Genomic DNA, 19112 nt, shown 5'->3' with positions numbered 1-19112 from the left:
AAGCATGTAAGCAGTCATGGGAGGCATGAGCAGAACATGCTAAATGAAAGGATATGATGGATCAAGACAAATCTTTGGGTACTCGAGAAATAGTGAAAAGAGGTTTGGTATTCAGAGGTAATACTGTGAGTATTTGAAACTATGACAGGGTTTTTTGGAGTGGTTAAAGAACAAGTTTCTAATGTAGTTAAGGAACTGATTAATGAATATAATACATTAAGAAGGAAGTGCAATGGATAGTAGTTTTTGTTTAATTATTCTTTCAAATTAAACACTACCGAGTTCTGCTCACAGTTTTAATGGAAGCTACTTCATTTCTTCTCCATTCTTCTTAATTGGTTTATATACTTCCATAATAATATATCAATTTTATCAATTGCCTGTTATAAATGAAATATGATAATTCCTGTCAAGATAGTGTTAGGGCATACAAATTTGTGTCTGAATATGAATGAATGTGGTTTTGAGGTTGCTTAGGTAGGGCCAGTGATAAAGCCAGTTTCGCAACTCAAAGTACAGTCTGGAAATCCTAGTCATTTAAATGAGATTATTCATGATGTTGTATTTATTACTTACCTTGAGTATCTATGTTTTAAAGATCTTGTCTGTAAACCATATAACCTTCAATGTCTACTTGCCACATGTAGAAACTGATTTCCTCAAAAAGCATCTAAAAAAGAAACAAGAAAATATGAATTTGAGGATATATTGTTTCATTTATTTTAAATATAAAAGCAGATGTCAAAATTATTCTTTATGACTTTATTTGGTAAATTTGGATAAGGGGAAGTGTATCTCAGGACATATTTTATATAAATAAACAGTAGTAATAATGAGATTTTTCTATTTAGAAGAATCAGAAATTTCTATGAATACATATTTTGATTCATGTCATAAAATTTTATACTTTCTATAGTATAATTTTATCTGGCTACTTAGCTTCTATAAGCATTGTTAAGAAATATAATTTTAGGTATGCCTGGGTGACTCGGTTGGTTGAGCTTCCTACTCTTGATTTCAGCTCTGGTCGTGATCTCAGGGTTGTGGGATCGAGCTCCGAGTTTGGGATTCTCTCTCTCCATCTCCCTCTGCCTCTCCCCCCAAGCCCCCATTTGTGCTTGCTCTCAATAAATAAATAAATAAATAAATAAATAAATAAATAAAACATTAAAAAAATATATAATTTTAAATACATTGATTCTGATGTCCTACATGAACACAGCCCTACCCTAGAAAATATTTCCTTATTCAAAATAGATTACAAAAATATATTCTTGATTACATCTGAGTTGCTTATAAATGCCAGTATCATAGAGGTCAACTAGTTATTGTCCTCATAAAAAAAGGTCAATATCACTTAAATTACCCAGTCAGTACTTTCCACCAACCTAGGGAAGCTTTGCAGAAGTCTTTTAAGAGAAATTGCCACTAAGAGAGAATTAGGATTATCCAGAGAAAATGTTATTTGCTGAAAGATTTTGATTCTGACTCTCCTTGATTTTTTAAAGAAGCCTAAGACAAGCAGTTAGGGAAATAGGATTTGGAGGCTGAGTGCCATACCTTTAGTATGTGGTTTTGAGTACTATGGATTCCCAAGCCAAACATCAATAATTTTTGGATTAAACAACATGATTATTCCTTTTGGTCATTAGTGTAGATCTCTCATCTGTGTAGTTTCTCAGTCGCAGCTGCACATTAAAAACACTCGAGACACTTTTAACTATATTGAGACTCGGTATATTTCTTAGATATTGGGCCAGGGTGTAGATATTTTTTTTTAAAAGCCACTAAGGAAGAATATCTGTTCTTCAGGCAAAGAAACAATCTCCCTGCAATTATTTCATTTAATTTCTACAGATCAATAAGACTAACTTCAAAAAAATACTGTCTACAGATATCTATGAAAACTACTGAAAACTTGCTAATCTGACTACTAACAAGTATGACATAAATGGTGGTTGCAGTGAATTTCAAAGTACAATGCACTTAAGGAACGAAAGGTACTACTTTAAAATGTAGATTCCTGCCAGGTGTCATGCTGGAGATTTTGATTCAGAGAAACTAGGCTAAGGCCATGGACTGTCTATTTTTACAGACATCTCTGGTGATTATAATGCAAAAGGTCTATAGTTCCTATAAAATAGTGGTATAAGAATTTATGAACACTACTACTAGACTCATTATTAGCATTTATAAAAAATACTTCTTGAGTTTTATTCTAAGGTAATATTTCTAATCTTAAAAGATAATCCTGAGATGCTCAGGATAAGAAATAACTTTAAATGTAAGACTTTAGCAATAAATCAATGCAGATAAACTAAAATAAGGTTTATGGATAATATATTTTGTAAGTTGTGCTATTCTCCTAAGTAAACTGTATAGGTAATCAACAAAATACTGTGGCAAACAAGAAAAAACTAGATTATATTCTGTAATGAGAATTTAACCTAAAACTACACATATAACTACAAACATGCCCTCAATGTCTCAGAATTAAATATTTTTTGGCCCTAACTTAGCAGGGGGGAAAAGCTGTTCTAGTATCATTTGCTCTAAGAGCAAAGCTAAAATTTTTTTAAAGAAAAAGTCTTGAGTCATTTCCTTCAACATACACACTAACATAAGTTACTAAAAATAATATGAAATAGGCTGTTAACATTTTAGCTCTGAAACTTCTTATAAACAGGTCCAGAAATACTTTGGAATAAAAATAATATATTCATACGCACATATTCTTTAGATTCTTTCTGAAAAAGAAAAGTCTAATAAATAGGGGTAAATATCCAAGTCTCTGCTCTACATAAGGATGGTGATCTCAATAACTACTAAACCTTTAAAGAAAACTATACTTATTTTCACTTACCTACCTAGTATGGAGGTGCTCCTAATAAAGTATTCTTTCTACATGCATGTGCTGCTAAAGACCAGGTTTTTCTATTAAGTTAACATCAATCTTTAGTTTATGACTAAAGTTGATTCTTTTCCCAGACCTAGTGCGGCTTAATAGCTAGTAAACAATCATGGACCTCCCAAATGTCTTCATGAACACAAATCTATTCCACCTCTCAAATCTGCAGGATCGGATGCAAGTCTGCCTCTGGTACAGCTATGCATTCAAGTCCCAATGTCTTTTGGCAAGATTCATGATTTTTTACTATTTGACCTCAGCTGCCTTTTGCTGTTTATCTCTCATCTCTTCATCAACCAAAACTTGGCTCAAATATTGCTTCCTCCTTGAAGGAAATTTCCATCAATCTGACACTAAAAGCTTTCTTTCTCTTCTGATTTCCAGCACTAATTATTGCAAATTACTTAGGTAATTAATCAGGTACTCACTTATGGTCCCTTATTTCTATCTTTTATTATTAAGATTTGGCATGTTTGTTTTATTCCCTTAACTAAATTATAATTTCCCAACAAGCCCTAGCCTGAAAGCATTTAATAAATATGATGATGATTTTATTTGTTGGTCTTCCCAGTAACTGAGTATAGCATTTTACAATGATTCAGTGAGGCATCCAGCTTTTCTCTTTAGTATGCTTCACAACTATTAATGATTTAAAAATTATAATTTCCCTATGCTGCAAGAACTTTTTCATCTCTTTTGAGGCTACCACACCCAACTCTCTTAATGTCTCATAATCCAGGTAATTTTAGTTAACTGAGGGTAATGGTGCAATAATTGCTGTTAATAATAACAATGAATTAACAAGAATGCACATTTTAAAAAATAAATTAGACTCTATTTAAATATACTTAACACAAAAGTCGTAGGGAACAGGTTTAGTGTTTCCTTAGGGAAATTACACACTTTAATAAGAACCAGTAACTCTGTAAATAACACAATATATCATAAAAGAATTCAAAGTATACATATTACACTTTAAAAATACAAACTTACAGATAATAGTGTCTGCAACATTTTTTTAAAATGCTGACACTTCTTCCTTGCTTTGAAATACAGTAATGAGAGCTAACATTTATTGATTTCTAAATCTAACTATCATTAATTAATTTTTACAACAGTCCTAAGAAGTACTATCATCATCTCCATTGTACAGATAAGGAAATTGAGGAACTGAGAGATTAACTCGTCCAAGGTGTTACAGTCAATAACTGTCAGAGCTAGATTTCAAACTCATGCAGTCTACAATTATCTACAGTATTTTTTGAAGTCACTGTCCATTAAACTAAATCTCCAGTAGTTCTGGAAGCCTTACTTAATGTATCTTCATATAAATTTCTGCCTTACACCTTCCACCCTTTTGCAAGGTTTATCAGCTTTCCCACTCTAAGGAGAGTACCATGGGGGTCCACTTCCAACTCTTCTCACAAAGAGATGATTTCTAAGCCCTCATTTAGTGCTACATACATTCTATTATTTCTGTACAATTTAAAGAATAAAGTCCCTGTACAATTTACATAATAAAGCATAATAAATACTAAAGATTTATCCTAAAAACCTCAGTCTTGCTTCGAATGTGATGTTCTATAAGCCTAATGACATTAAGATTAAGTATGGCTCAATGCTGGGATATTATATTTCTGTTTTTTTTTTTTTAAGATTTTATTTATTTATTTGACAGAGACACAGCAAGAGAGGGAATACAAGCAGGGGGAGTGGGAGAGGGAGAAGCAGGCTTCCTGCAGAGCAGGGAGCCCGATGCAGGGTTCGATCCCAGGACCCTGGGATCATGACCTGAGCCGAAGGCAGGCGCTTAAAGACTGAGCCACGCAGGCGCCCCTGTATTTATGGTTTTAACTCATTAAAAATTTTTTTATGAGAAACTATACCTTCTTAAAATAGGATAGCCCTCTCAATTTTGGCAGTTTTTATAGAAAGAAAACATGCTTTCTACTTCCCTGAGCTATGGGACTATATCAAAACCTAAACTTCCTTTTTTTTTTTTTTTTTAGAGAGGGAGAAAGTGTGAGTGTAGGGGGTAAGGGCAAAGGGAGGAGGAAGGAGAAAATCTCAAGCAGGCTCCACGTCCAGCTCCACGCAGGGCTCGATTCTATGACTCCGAGATCATGACCTGAGCCGAAATCAAGAGTTGGATGCTCAACCACCAAAACCTAAACTTCTATAGGTGATTGCTCTCATAGCATAAGCAGGATGTAATTTTGTAGACCTCAAGATCCCATTTATTCTAATAGGTGACTTTTTAAAAAAATCTAATGCACAAACTTCATATGTGGCTGAATGGCAACAGATCACAGCAAAACACTATGGAATAAAATAAAAGCTTTCAGTCTTTTATTTCAATAAAAATGAAACATTCAAAGAATTAAAAATGTACTTAACCCTTGTCTGCTTGCCTATTTGCCATGTCTGCTTTTTTAAAGTTTCCAAATTTCTTCAGTATAACAAGAGTTCTAATCATGCAATGAATGCAAGATTTTTTTTCTCAACTGTTTTTAGCACAGAGAATAATCTTAGCCTGAGTGTATTCAAGCCATTGCTTAGTACCAGTTAAGTCCGTTATTAGGTTTATTCCAGATCACTTATTTAGGGCACCTTCCATAACTTTTATTTATGGTTTTAATGCAACTGTTCTATTTAGTTGAACAGCACAGAATTCCCTCATTGGATACGCCCCTGTCATCGTAAACAACAAAGAACCATACGTAATTCTAAATCCTGTCCACCAAATTAGGCCTTGTCTTTAGCCCTCTTGTAACTTGTCCAGATGGTCTGGCTTCAGTTAAGAAACTATATTTAAAGTCCAAAGAAACTAAAGTTCTTTCTATAAAGGTTGATAATAACCAGCCTATTTAAAGTGTAATAGTAAATGACATTTATTTTTCATTAGAGAAAGGAAAGCAGCAATCTTTGTTTCTTCTTATTTTCTTTCCCCACCAGCATTCTCTAAAACTACAGACCACCTTAATTACATCTGTTATTTGGGAAATACCAGTGAGTGATTTTTGGGTATAATAATATGCAAACACCTTGAGAGCTAACCTTTCTGGGCAGAAAGAATTATGTACAACATTTTGTCAAATATAGTACCAAGAACATGCATATTAATATTCTGGCAATAACAAATTCATTATGCTTGTTATCCTATTGGGCTGGCTGATAGATAATTAATGAACTAATAGGGTTGGGACCTAGTAAGTGAGTTGGCAGCTTATTTATTACTCTAATTCTATGTAGTTTCTCCCAACTTCAAAAATAAGGTTCTTGAAGACCACTATGGATTGAGAACTCAAGGTTGAGAAATGTTGTAGAGAAAAAAAACAAAAACAAAAACAGGATTTGGAGACTGAAATCATGTGAAAATGAAAGTCTAGGTTAATAGGTTTACTGTCAATAAAACAAAGACATTACAAAGAAATCATTTCCATTTATTCTTTCAAATGGAAACCAGAACTTTTCAAGGATTTCCTCTGTGGTAGTGTTATAGAAATAAACTATAAAACTATTCTATATAGCTTTATTATATATTTTAAAGCTATTTTACTTTTAGAAATGATAAATATACTAGTGACCTTGCTCTCTACGTTGCTCTCTGCCTTGCTCTAAGTGTTGGCAATGTTTTTTTTTGATAGGATGACTAGGATGATATTGATACTATCATCGTATCTTCTCAGGTTCTGCCTCTTGCCTTTCTGACTCCTGACTCAGTAGTCTCTATTAGACATTCTAGCAATATATACCTGTTATCTTTCTCATGGTACCTTTAGAAATTGCTACCACTGACATCACCTCCATTTTCTTTTTAAAAACATCACGTTCCTCTTTTTCTCATTATCATCATTAACAGGAGTTGCCTACATTTCCAGAATGCTGGAAATAAAATATTTTTTCAATACTAAGAAGGTCTACAGAGGAAAAAAAAAAAACCAGAGAGAGAGACGAGAAGAGAAGAAAAGCAACAGTGATAATCCTGCTGATTTCATTGTTCAGGATTATGCTAAAAGCATACAGGCATACCTTGGAAATATTGTAGATTTGGTTCCAGATCACCACAATAAAGCAAATATTACAATAAAGTGAGTCAAATGAACTTTTTGGTTCCCCAGTGCATATAAATGTTATATATAGTCTATTCAGTGTGTACTAGAGTTATGTCTAAACAATGTACATACCTTAATTAAAAGACACTTTACTGCTAAAAAATGCTACCACCTGAGTTTTCCAACAAGTCATAGTCACTGATCACTATAACAAATGTAATAATAATGAAGAAGTTTGAAATATTGCAAATATTACCAAAATGTGACACAGAGACAGAAAGTGGGCAAATGCTATTGGAAAAATGGCACTGAGAGACTTGCCCAATGCAGGGCTGCCACAAACCTTCAATGTGTGCAAAAAATGAAAAAAAAGTAATATTTGTGAAGTGCAATAAAATGAGGTAAGGTGGTAGATAGAATTACTGGACAAAAGATAGGGATATCAAAGAAGGAATTTCAACATCAGAAGGTATGCTTAAATTCCTTACGAAACATGGTAACCTTGAAGGTCCCTTCCAAATCCATGATTTTATGAATCTATAATTAAGAATCACAAGAAATTTTATGGGCAAACAAGAGAATGCTTTGGGAAAAAAAAAAAAAAAAGGCATTCACAAGTCAAATACCAAAGTTGTACTGCCCCCTTTTGGAGGCAGGTCACAGAAATTCATAAACATTTAATAGGATATCATTAATATTTTTAAGTTCTAAAGCAGGATGGTAAAATATAGGCATTCGCTGTACCAGTCAGCAATTTATTCCTTAACATATTTAACTAACCCCAGTGTTTAAATAAACAAAATAATATAAATTGATGGGGGCCCAACATGAAGAATAAAACAAAAACCTTGGAAGTGATACTGAAATTCAGGCCACCAAATAAAAAATTCCAAAAGAACTGGAATTTAGCCCCCCCCAAAATGATGTTTCTGTTGCTGTTGAAACAGAAAATGGGTCCATAACCTTGTGTGTGTGTGTGTGTGTTTATGTGTGTGTGTGTGTGTGTGAGAGAGAGAGCGAGACAGAGACAGAGACACTATTGCTTTTGTGCACAACAATTAGGAGTCTTTAAAGAAGTTTCACACATTTTCAAGTATTTTAATGGTGCTATGATGTAACATTTTGGGGCATTTGATACATAAGACACTATAATCCCAAATAAAAACACTACTATATAGATGGATTTCATGAAACGATCAAAAATCTACTTCAATACCTAAAAAGAAATCCATATCTGAATATAAACCATAATGCTTTATTTATATGGTGGTAATGAAGATAATAACAAGCCTAAAAGTGACTCCACTGTACTGAATAATCAAACTAGTAGAGTGTTGTAGGAGCTTAAGTAGAAAATCCTGAATCAGAACTTAGAGAAAATCTTTTTAGAAAATGTTCTCTGTATAAAAACAAAAGAAAATCATGTTAGCTTAAAAAATTAATATAATATGGTAGACTTATTAATTAGTACTTGCTAATTAAGACTAATTTAAAAGAAAACGAATTAAAGGGAAGATACATTTAAATTAACTTACAAAAATTTTTAACTATAATTTTAAGTATGTGCATAGAAACTAAAACTGTTCTCATAAGATTTTCAACATAAGCAGCTTCAAAATGCAGCTATAGATTATTAACTGCTTACAGAAAACATCAAATTTATGCTATAAGACCTTTTAAATGTTCTATAATATGGAAATACCCTCCTTCTAGTATTTATGGCATTGATAATATAAAGCATAATCTTTTTATATAATGCATACTTCAGCCAAAGTGACTTCTCAAATTATCAGCAAAACAAAATAAAACAGTCCTCCAAAATGCAGGGTCCTCATTAATGGAAATAAATCCTACAATATTATCCTAAGAGAAGAGATGCTAGCCAGAATAACTGACAAAAAAGCAGTAAGTAGTTGCACCTTAGGAAGATCAAATTTTCCAATAAAAACAAAAAGATATCAGGGAGAGATGTTAGAATCTCGTACAAGGAGTTGAAATCCTCACATGTCCACACATTGAAATAATAAAATGACAAGCAGGAAAAATGCAAATAAATGCACAGAAGAATAGGAGTATCATCCTTAGTGATGTCTGAAAAGGAGGTTAATACGACTGGAATATCAAAGTCACCAGTGAGTGTTTGGGGGAAACATCAGGCTCTGACTTTCTGGGTTTTTTTGTTTTTGTTTTTGTTTTGGTGCAGGCACACATAAACAGCAAAAGAAACCATATTACATGAGAAATTTTATGAGCCAGTAGTAATGCCTGATTTTATGATGTCTGGAAACAGCTTTTACCAAAAGAGAACAATATTTCAAATCCTACCAAGATCATTTCAGTATTATGCCAACCTGCCAAATAATGAAGAGTTTTATTAAAGAAAATAACACATTGACACAAGAATAAAATCCTTATAAATGGAAAAAGATGTCTGGATTACACAAATTACCTCCAGGAGTAAACAACGATGGGGTCATTATTGACTGAGTGAGAGATAATTGAGAAATCAAAAAATGAAATCTAAATAGGAGCAAGTGCAACCCAAAAGAGCTTGAGTCACTCCTGTTTATTAGAGATTTTTCATGTTTAGAGGATTGCCTTGTCAAGTTTCTTTTTTGAGATATACAAAAGGTAACTGGAATATCATTTTAGATCTTTCGAAGATAACAAATCAAAAACTATACATATAAAATGCGAAGAATTTCCAGAGATTTGCTCCATCTTCTCAGTTTATAATGAACTGAAATGACTATGCAGAAAAAGAAGTACTTAAACGTTTAAACCACAACATTACAGGTCATTGTGCTCTATAAGTGATTTGAGTCTTAATACCATCTCTCTCATAAAGCTTCAAATGCTATTTAAAATGAATCAAATATTAAATGTTCCCTATATTGCTGGCATTTATAATGCTGTGATTTTTCTGATGATTCCTTCCTTAGCACTGAGAATATAGTTGTAGATACCAATGTCGATACAGATACAAAAAATACACCCTATGTAAATATATATAATATGGAATTTTAACTTGGTACAATGAACTGCAAATCAGTGCATGGAAGTAAAACTTAGTATGTTCAGTAAAAATTAAATATAAAACATTTAAAAATACCTACTGATGGGCTGGTTACAACAGAGAGCAATTGAAGCAAAAAATAAAATGAAATATTCAGTTGATTCAAATGGAAAATAATAAAAACAAATTATCTCAATATGTTGGGCTGCCTCTCTTTTGGATTGAACCAGGTGAAATTGTTTGTTTTATTGTTCAAAAAAGACTGAATATTGGAAATTTCATATGGTTTAAACTAAAAGCATTAGAGTTAACATATTTAATTCACTTAATTCTATGAAATATTGTAATACAAACCATGAAACAATGTCAATTCATTGACTAAAATGTATTTTCAAATAATTTTACTACTATACAAAAAAGGTGAAAAAGGAGTAAACACTGTAAGTGATTTCTGTTGCCCCCAGATTATTAAATTAAGAGATTAGGTCTTTAGCAAATTTGAGCATATTACTATGTAGATTCTTAGGTACAAAAATCATCATCACTGTTTTATTCTTCTTAGATGTGGAAGATGTAATAAGAGGAAGGTTATAAATGAGAGCAAATTCACATTTAGAAGAGAAGGAAATCAACAAAGTCCTCCATATTTACAATAGCTTAATAAATTTTTTGGCCAAGTACTGTAAGGTGAGAACTTCTTCCACCATGTTATTGCAAGTTCATAATTTTAAAAAAATGGTTTACTATAAATAAAGGCAATCTATGTTAACTGGTGATTGATCAATTAGTCAATTAATGTAACTGAAAAAGGATCATATATTTATGTAATAATAGTTTAGCATAAATTTCAAGGAATGAATTCTCAATTTTGCCTGATCCTAAAAATGTGTCCTAAAAAGATACCAACAAAAAAACCAAAAATTAATACAATATTTAAATTTTTATATACCTAATTATAACATTAGGTATACCAAAATTATGTATTTTGGTATACCTAATGTTTGGTCAGAACAAAGAGTGTGGCTGTACCAGTTGTTAAAATACCAAATAGTAAAAGGCTTTCATACTTGTTAGAAAATGGCCACTGCTCTCCATTTCTCTCCACATGGTCCTCTTCTCTAAGGACCTCATCCCCACCAAGAAGACTTTTCCACGTTCTAACCCCTAAGGAGATAACACCCAGCAGAACAGGGACCCACTCAAATTAGTTGGTGCCTCTGCTATACCAGTTGTTAAATGTTTCAAATCCCTCCTCTGTTAATAAAACAGGAATAGTCGCAGAAGCTTTGTATTTGGAGTCAGACAATGTTATAGTAGCTCTACTACCTGAGTAAGTCAATGGACCTTTCTGAAATTCCAACTTCCTTTTTTGAAATAGTTATTAATAACTACTTAGTAGAGCTGATTGTGGATTGTGTGAAATGACATGAAGTGCCTATGAGCAATGGCAGGCATACAACTTACTCTCCCCTCACCTTATTAGAAATATAGCACAGTTGATCCTTGAACAACAGGGGATTAGGTGTGCCAACCCTGCATGCAGTCAAAAATCCATATATAATACTTGACTCCCCCAAAACTTAACTACAAACAGCCTACTGTTGACCAGAAGCCTTACTGATCCCATAAACAGTTGATTCACATATATTTTGCATGCTATATGCCTTATATACTGTGTTCTTATAATAAAGTAAGCTAGAGAAAAGCAAATGTTATTAAGAAAGTCTTAAGGAAGAGAAAATGCATTTATAGTACTGTATTTATTGGGAAAAAACCCTGCATGTATGTAAGTGGACCCACACAGTTCAAACCTGGGTTGTTCCAAGGTCAACTGTAAATACTACATGGGAAAATAAGCAAAAACTGCAGTCCTTTCTTCACAAATGGGTTACGTTTCAAATATTCATTTTTGAAGTCGGTAGTCTAGTAATGTATTTTCCTCATAGTGATCATTATATAAAAGTAGTAATGTATCTCAACAATTTTATAAATTCCAATTTCATCTATAATATACTGTTTTCATACATGGAAAAAAGCTTATTGAGTATTCATATATGCTAGGCACTATTCTAAGAATTTTACATTTAAGTTATTTAATCCTCAAAACAAGCTTATGGAATAGTATGCTCTTATCATGCCCACTTAACAAATGAGGAAATCAAGACAGAGAGGTGCAGTAATATAGTCTAGGTCGTATTAGCTAGTAAATGGCAGAGCCAGGATTCATCCTAAACAACCAGGCTCAAGAGCCTATGTTCCTAATCACTATATTATATTATCTTTGGAGTTATTTGAATCATAAAACACATAAACATTTATAAAAATCAAAACATTGAGAAAAATTACATGGTAGTTTCTCAAATTGTGATAGAAATCAAACTGAGCAAAAGAAGAAAAAAGTATACTGAATTTATCTTGCATACTGGTGGGCTTGAAGAAAAGCAGCCAGAGATAGATTAGATTTGTGGAGATAAAGGCTGTCTACTGTTAAAGGTTTAAATGTTATCATTGCTTCTTCATCACAGCCTAAGCTCCTGAGTTATCTTTCCTTTCCTTTCCTTATTTGCATATCTATCTTTCAGAGTAAGTGTCTTTTTAAAATACAGTTTGCAAATAGGCCCAAGGCCAACCAGTATTGACCTGGGCTCCCAAGTCTGGATTATCAACAGTGACCAGGTTCTTGTCTGGCCCCTTTCCCAAAGATCAAGAGAATGGGAATATTTTTTCCAAGGAGATTAAGTTCAATTACTGCCTGACTCCCATCTTCTTCAGATATACCTAGGGACTTCCTTTTATCCTTGAGACTCTGAATTCTTCCTGTGACCATTTCTGGCTTCGAAAGCTTGTTCTTTAAATTCAGTTTTTGGTGTGCTAAAAATGGTTTCCAACTAATGCTCTTAGTACTACGTTTAGATTGTTCACAATATTTTCATTTGAGCTTTCTGCTACATTTTATTTTTAGTATCAAGGTGGCTGTTAAGTATTTTATTAGTTTATTTGGTATATTAAATGTTCTGAATACTACTTTCCAGTATCTTAGAACCTATTACTTTACTATTTCATTTTTAATTCTTTAGCATTTTAGGTATCCCTAAATATTTACATTTGAGCATTTTAAGGGTATTAAGATTTTAGTTTAGACTGTAGGTCTCACTAAATTTTTTATTAGAATTACATTCAATTTTTTTGGTTAAAATGCATTTTTTCCTATCTCCATTATTAAGACTTTTCTGTATACACTGACTTCAGTATTTTACAGTTATGTTTAGAATTTCAATAAAAGGGTGACTATGCAAGATCATTTTACTTATGTAATTTATTAAGTTTTATTCATATTTGATGGCTAACAAATCATTTTAACAGTGTGGGGTCACAAAAAGATGAAAAGGGATCTATCATACTATATATTTTCAGTCCCAAATTCAAATGGATCATCTTTATAACTGTCCATTTACTCTAAACAACATATCATAACAGTATAAAATAAATAATACCAGCCTAAATGGGAAGAATTCTTATCCTTGGGTTTGTTAAGTAGTTGTCTTAGTGGGGTTTCTAAGGAAACAGACTCTGGGACTAAGACTGAGTATACATAATTTATTTGGAAGGTTCAGAGAAACTGGCAGGGAAATGGGGAAGGTGATAAGAGAAGGGCAGGCAGCTAATATAGGGTACATTATTAAGTTAGCTAAAACAGAAGCCAACTGAAACTTAGTCTCATGGGGGAAACGGGCAAATAGTGTAAGATACAGGTCTCAGAACTGTCTAAGCCAGGGCCAAGGAAGCTGAAACCTGTCAGTCATTGCTTATGGTCTAATCCCAGTGGCTTCTAGTAGCTCAAATGCAGTCTTATGGTTAAGAGGTAGGTGCTGTCCTTTGGAAGGCTGATATGCACAAAATGGTAAGGGGCTACAAGGGTGTATGGTTAGAGTACCACATTAACTATTACATTAGCAAAACTATTAGGCACCCCCCCCCCCATCCCCCAGTAATCTTTTTTTTTTTTTTAAATGAGCATGGAGACCAACACAGAGCTTGAACTCATGGCCCTGAGATCAAGAACTGAGCTGAGATCAAGAGTCTGATGCTTAACCAACTGACCCACCTACGCGCCCCAGTAATCATTCTGACAAAGTAAATTTAGCCCTGAATGTTGGTGAAATTTTGGCAAACCAGTTTTACCTGGAAGCAGAAAGTATGCTAACAATATTTAAGTATTACGAATGATAAGATAGTGTGTAACTTCTCTACTCAAAATGCTAACAAAACAGAAGCCTGGTACTGAGACACTAGGAAACAAGCTCAAGGAATAATATCGGCCCACGATTTAACACTTTCAAGAAATAATATTCGTTTCCTCCCTGGCCCTTGAAGATTGGCTAACTATCATGAATGACACACCTGGACTAGGAAAGTTCAGACCAACAGACTACCTCAGTGAAAACAAATGGTCATTGATGTTCTTCACCCCAGAAAGGCAGCAGTACCGAAGACAAAAATTTGGGAAAAACTAGCCAAAATGTACAAGACCACACGAGATGTCATCTTTGTATTTGGATTCAGATCCCATTTTGGTGGTGGCAAGACAACTGGCTTTGGCATGATTTAAGATTCCTTGGATTATGCAAAGAAAAATGAACCCAAACATTGAGTTGCAAGACACAGCCTGTATGAAAAGAAAAAGACTTCAAGAAAACAGCGAAAGGAACGCAAGAACAGAATGAATAAAGTCAGGGGAGCTGCAAAGCCAATGTTGGTGCTGGCAAAAAGTGAACTAGAGATTGAACAACAGAAGGACTAAAGATACTACAGTGACTTTATCTGTGGTGATTATGCAGATTTTTCATGAGAGGATTAACAAACCAGGAATAAAGAAAAAAATGAAAGAAAGAATCCTTACAGATCCCTATAATGTATCAAACCATAGCAAGGAAAAACACCCACCAAAACAAGAGATGTGACGCATCATCTCAAATAATCAATCTGTTTACCTAGTAAATGGGTCTGAAGGTACATGGTATAAAAGAAACGAACTATGGATTAAAGTCATTTGTAGAATCCACAAATTCTCTTAAGAATTGCTTCCCCAACCTGAGTATAATTTTTCTGATTTAATTCTTTCTCATCTTTGAAGTTTTTCTGGTTCCTCCCAGTATTTGTCTGACTTGAATCTTGGGGTCTTTTCTTTGGAGTGTGCCATAGCATTTATGTTTCTTGAGGTCCAGGTCCCGGCTTCACCATAATTCCAAAGCTCCTTTGGTCAATGAAATGCCAAGTCTGATGGATTATTATTTCTGGATCTTTACTCTGTAAACTGGATTAGTGCTTGCAGCCACTGGACAAAACAGACTAGATGGCTAAGCCTTGAGTCCTATGGGCCATATAAGGGCACCTTTGGTCACATACTGCCCACTAAGGTGGGTTTATTCAAGAGTAATGATCTTCTGAAAGCTATACATAGTGAAAAATCTAAGTGTATGTAAACTATGTATCTGTACCCAAGACTAATATTTGTAGATGTGAGAGTGATTTGTTCATTATTTTTTACAGAGAATAGAGAAAAAAGGTGGAAAATGTGTGTGTGTGTGTGTGTGTATTTGTGTATGTGTGTGTAAGTGAAGAAATGCCATTTCGCCCTAAACTGTGCAAGGCTATAAATCATACTATTTGGGACAATTACGTATGCATTTACTTCCTCTGAATTATATTTTCACAACATAGTTGCCAAGCATTGGTCTATTTCTACTGTGGAGAGTAGTGCCTGGAATTTGTCAGGGTACCTCTGCTATTACTCTGGGTTGTGTGGTTGTCAGACTTAGTTTCAGTGTGTATGCATGGGGAAGGTGCCTGGGGTGGGTGGGAGGTGGGCAGGGGGGAGAGGTAACAGGAAATATGAAGAGTAAGAGATTTACCTACGAAGAATATTTCCTTTCTCAAAAAGAGTAAGTCTGGTAAAGAAATATAGTATAAAGCAGTAAACATTTAGGAAAAAAGAATAAAATCAAATTTTTATATATTTTAAAAGACCAATTTATAATATAAAATTATATACTATTAATAACTCTTGAGTATAACAATTTTATGGACAGCATGACTAATTTCTTATATCAAAATTTAGTAACAATAACAGAAATTTACAGCTGGAAGGAACCTTAGCAATCTCCCAGACCTTGCCTTCATTTTCAAGAAGAAGAAACAGAGCTAAAAGGTTGACTTGCCAAAGGTCATAGTCAGTGATAAAAGGGCTAGGACCCAGTTCTCCTCATTTCCTATCAGATGTCCTTTACACAAATAATTTTGAAATATTAACTTTTTTTTCAATTTGCAGAGCTTTTCATTTGAGCTCCACAGAACATTTTCACATAAATAATATTTGTAGGAAATATTATTAGCATTGCACCACATCCCAACATGAACATATTTCAAATCTGTACATCTCTACTTTTAATTCATTTTCTTACTAAGAGAACAGTCAAGAAAAGATGTTTGTATATCGGTATATATTAAGAACTATGCCTTAGACTATTCTTACCAATTTCATTAACATGAAATACATCTGAATTACTGTAATTTTTAAAATTTACAGTAACCATCAATCTCAAAGACAGAGCTATTTTCTAAGTCATACCTTCTAAAATCAAGCAAATTGTGGAAAAGAGGGGAAGTGAACATGAATCTTTTTAAAAATTACCCAGCAATCTAATTCAAAGTCTTTTCCCCTTCTACTGTTTTTATTGTTTTTCACCTTTCCCCAAAACTACATAAACTATAATACGAGAAAAGCTCTTCATCAATCCATACAAGGTTTTTAAGCAACAATGTAATACTACTTCATTAACAAGTCCACTGGGTACAGAATTTTTTGGTGTGGACATGGAACAGATTGAAGGAAGTTTCAGTCTTTAAAAAAAAAGCTGGCTCAGAATAAAGGCCAACATGGAGAGGATGATAAACTAGTCTAGATCCACTTGAGAAAAAGACTCATTTTCAATAAAAAATATAGTGAATACACTTGTATTCTTAAAAATGCACAACTGTTTATGTTAAGAATAAAATAGCTTTTTGGGGAAACCATAATAATAAATTAATCCAATCCATAGCACAGCTTTTATAAGAAAATATGTTTTAGTTCCTGCTTTGGAGGCTGGGAGACTGTCTTCCCTTTGCCATGGATGATGGCCACTGGCATGAAGGCAACATGGAGGCTCAAGGAATAAGCCTTCCTCTCCAGAGGAACATGGCATGAGCACAGTACAAAGACAGCATTAGCGATGTCTTCACAAGTCAGATGCTCAGAATCCATAATACCTAGACTCATATTCCTAGTGAATGGGACAATCTATAATAATGCGATCATAGGAATTACAGGTTTGAAAGGGACAAATAAATTTCTTTTCCCAACCCTTAAAAATCTGACCTGGATCCCACTAACATCTAACTAAGTTTCTAGTTTATGTCATATACTTTCCCAAATATAATGTGATTTAATCATCACTAAAATCTTAGGGTATAGGTATTACCATCCTCATTTAGCAGATGAGAGAACTGAGAGACTAAGAGAAGAAAAAACTCCGGTCTGGGTTGGAAAACTGCAACTAGAACCTGAACCCAAGTCTAATGCTTTCGTCCATCTTTCTACACTGCCGTTACACCTCTGTAAAACGATTATTTATTTGTCTCTGTTTATTACAAGGTGACTGAGGAAACTTATAAAATACCAGTGCCATATATTAAAGTGTAAATAAGTGAGGAAATTGAGACAAAGAAAAATTATGATTGGGCAAAGTTTAAGAAAGAGTTGTAGGAATGAATGTTTTAACATATCGCGATGATGGTACAATTAACATAACAATATGTAAGACTTTTTTCAAAATATCATTACCAAAATAGAAACTGCATGGGAAGTTCAGCTCTGTTATAAGGTATAAATTCCCTCTGGAATTCTCTTTTCTATGAGTTTCTCTCATTTCCAGTGATGTAGCTTTCAACAATGATCCAAAATCAGGCAAGGCCTCCCTTTTCCAGGGACTAGGATAATGTAATCTCTGGGAACAATGTCCTAGGAACCTAGTTCTATATACTAGTTCCTTTTGAAGACAGAAATATACACCCAATTCCAAAACAGTAAATTACCAAAATAAAGTATAACTTGGGGTTTATATACTATTAATAACTCTTGAGTATAACAATTTTATGGACAGCATGACTAATTTCTTATATTGCCTATTTAATGAACTAATCCCAAAAGTCTCTGGGGAACCTGTGCAATGACCAAGAACATCTACATAGTATTTCTACTTTCTAACATTTATTTCCAAAGAGATTTTAATTCAAATCAGAACAAATGCACTTCAATAGATTACATTAATATAATACCCAATTTTGATCATACTATGTATTTTGGAAATTGGAAGATATATTAGAGATGTTATATATGGAAAATGGAAGGAAGAAATCATGAAAAAGTCAAACTTCTAAGTGTCAGCACTTTCCAAAATAACACTTGTAAAATGCATTTCGAACACATCTTTTCAATTAAATATTTATTAATTAGAAATCAAACCACAATTTCTTCCTGGGAAAAAGCAGAGTGTATTCATTTAACATAGTATGAAAATGGTGTACAATATAACAAGGGTTACAAGGTTGGCTTTTATCCTATAAATGTTTTTGGCTCTTACGACATAACAAATTCTTCATTACTGTGGAGAAAGCTAACACACTGGGCTAAAAGGTAGAGTGTCAAGTGCATCTGTCAATATTTAAATTCATATGCTTCTGAAGTAACTGATATAGTGGGAAAAAGTGCAAAGGGAAAGAAGTTTAACCCCACCCCAGCTCAGTCCTACTTGCACGGTATTCTCCCAATCAGCCCATACTTTCGTTTTCTGAGTAGGCATGGAGCTCTATGGTTTACTGAGAAACTGACATTCCCGGTCCTCTGCTTCCAAGCCTGCCACTGTAAGATCTTGTGAGCAGACAAAATTACACATGATATACATTTTAAATTCTCCTCTCTGCTCACCTACTCACCTATTTTTCGTTCTTTCTTTCCTCTTTCTTGCTTCAAGGATAGAGATTAGAAATGGTATTGCTTACTTCCCCAAATACACTATGGGAATAAATGGATACT

At 33.6% G+C, this 19112-nt stretch overlaps 1 long non-coding RNA gene across 1 annotated transcript in view; it reads right to left on the bottom strand.

Annotated features, from left to right (window-relative positions):
• Window positions 1–623: 623 nt before the first annotated feature.
• Window positions 624–19112, bottom strand: part of LOC110592104 — a 183790-nt gene continuing 165301 nt past the window's right edge. The window contains exon 3 of the long non-coding RNA XR_002481076.1: window positions 624–670. This is a non-coding gene — a long non-coding RNA (uncharacterized LOC110592104). The remainder of the gene's footprint in view (window positions 671–19112) is intronic.

The sequence above is a fragment of the Neomonachus schauinslandi genome, chromosome 3 (genome assembly GCF_002201575.2).
Source record: "Neomonachus schauinslandi chromosome 3, ASM220157v2, whole genome shotgun sequence".
Taxonomy (NCBI): domain Eukaryota; kingdom Metazoa; phylum Chordata; class Mammalia; order Carnivora; family Phocidae; genus Neomonachus; species Neomonachus schauinslandi.
Note: the sequence above shows the minus strand (reverse complement) of the source record. Positions and strands in the feature narration are given on the sequence as shown.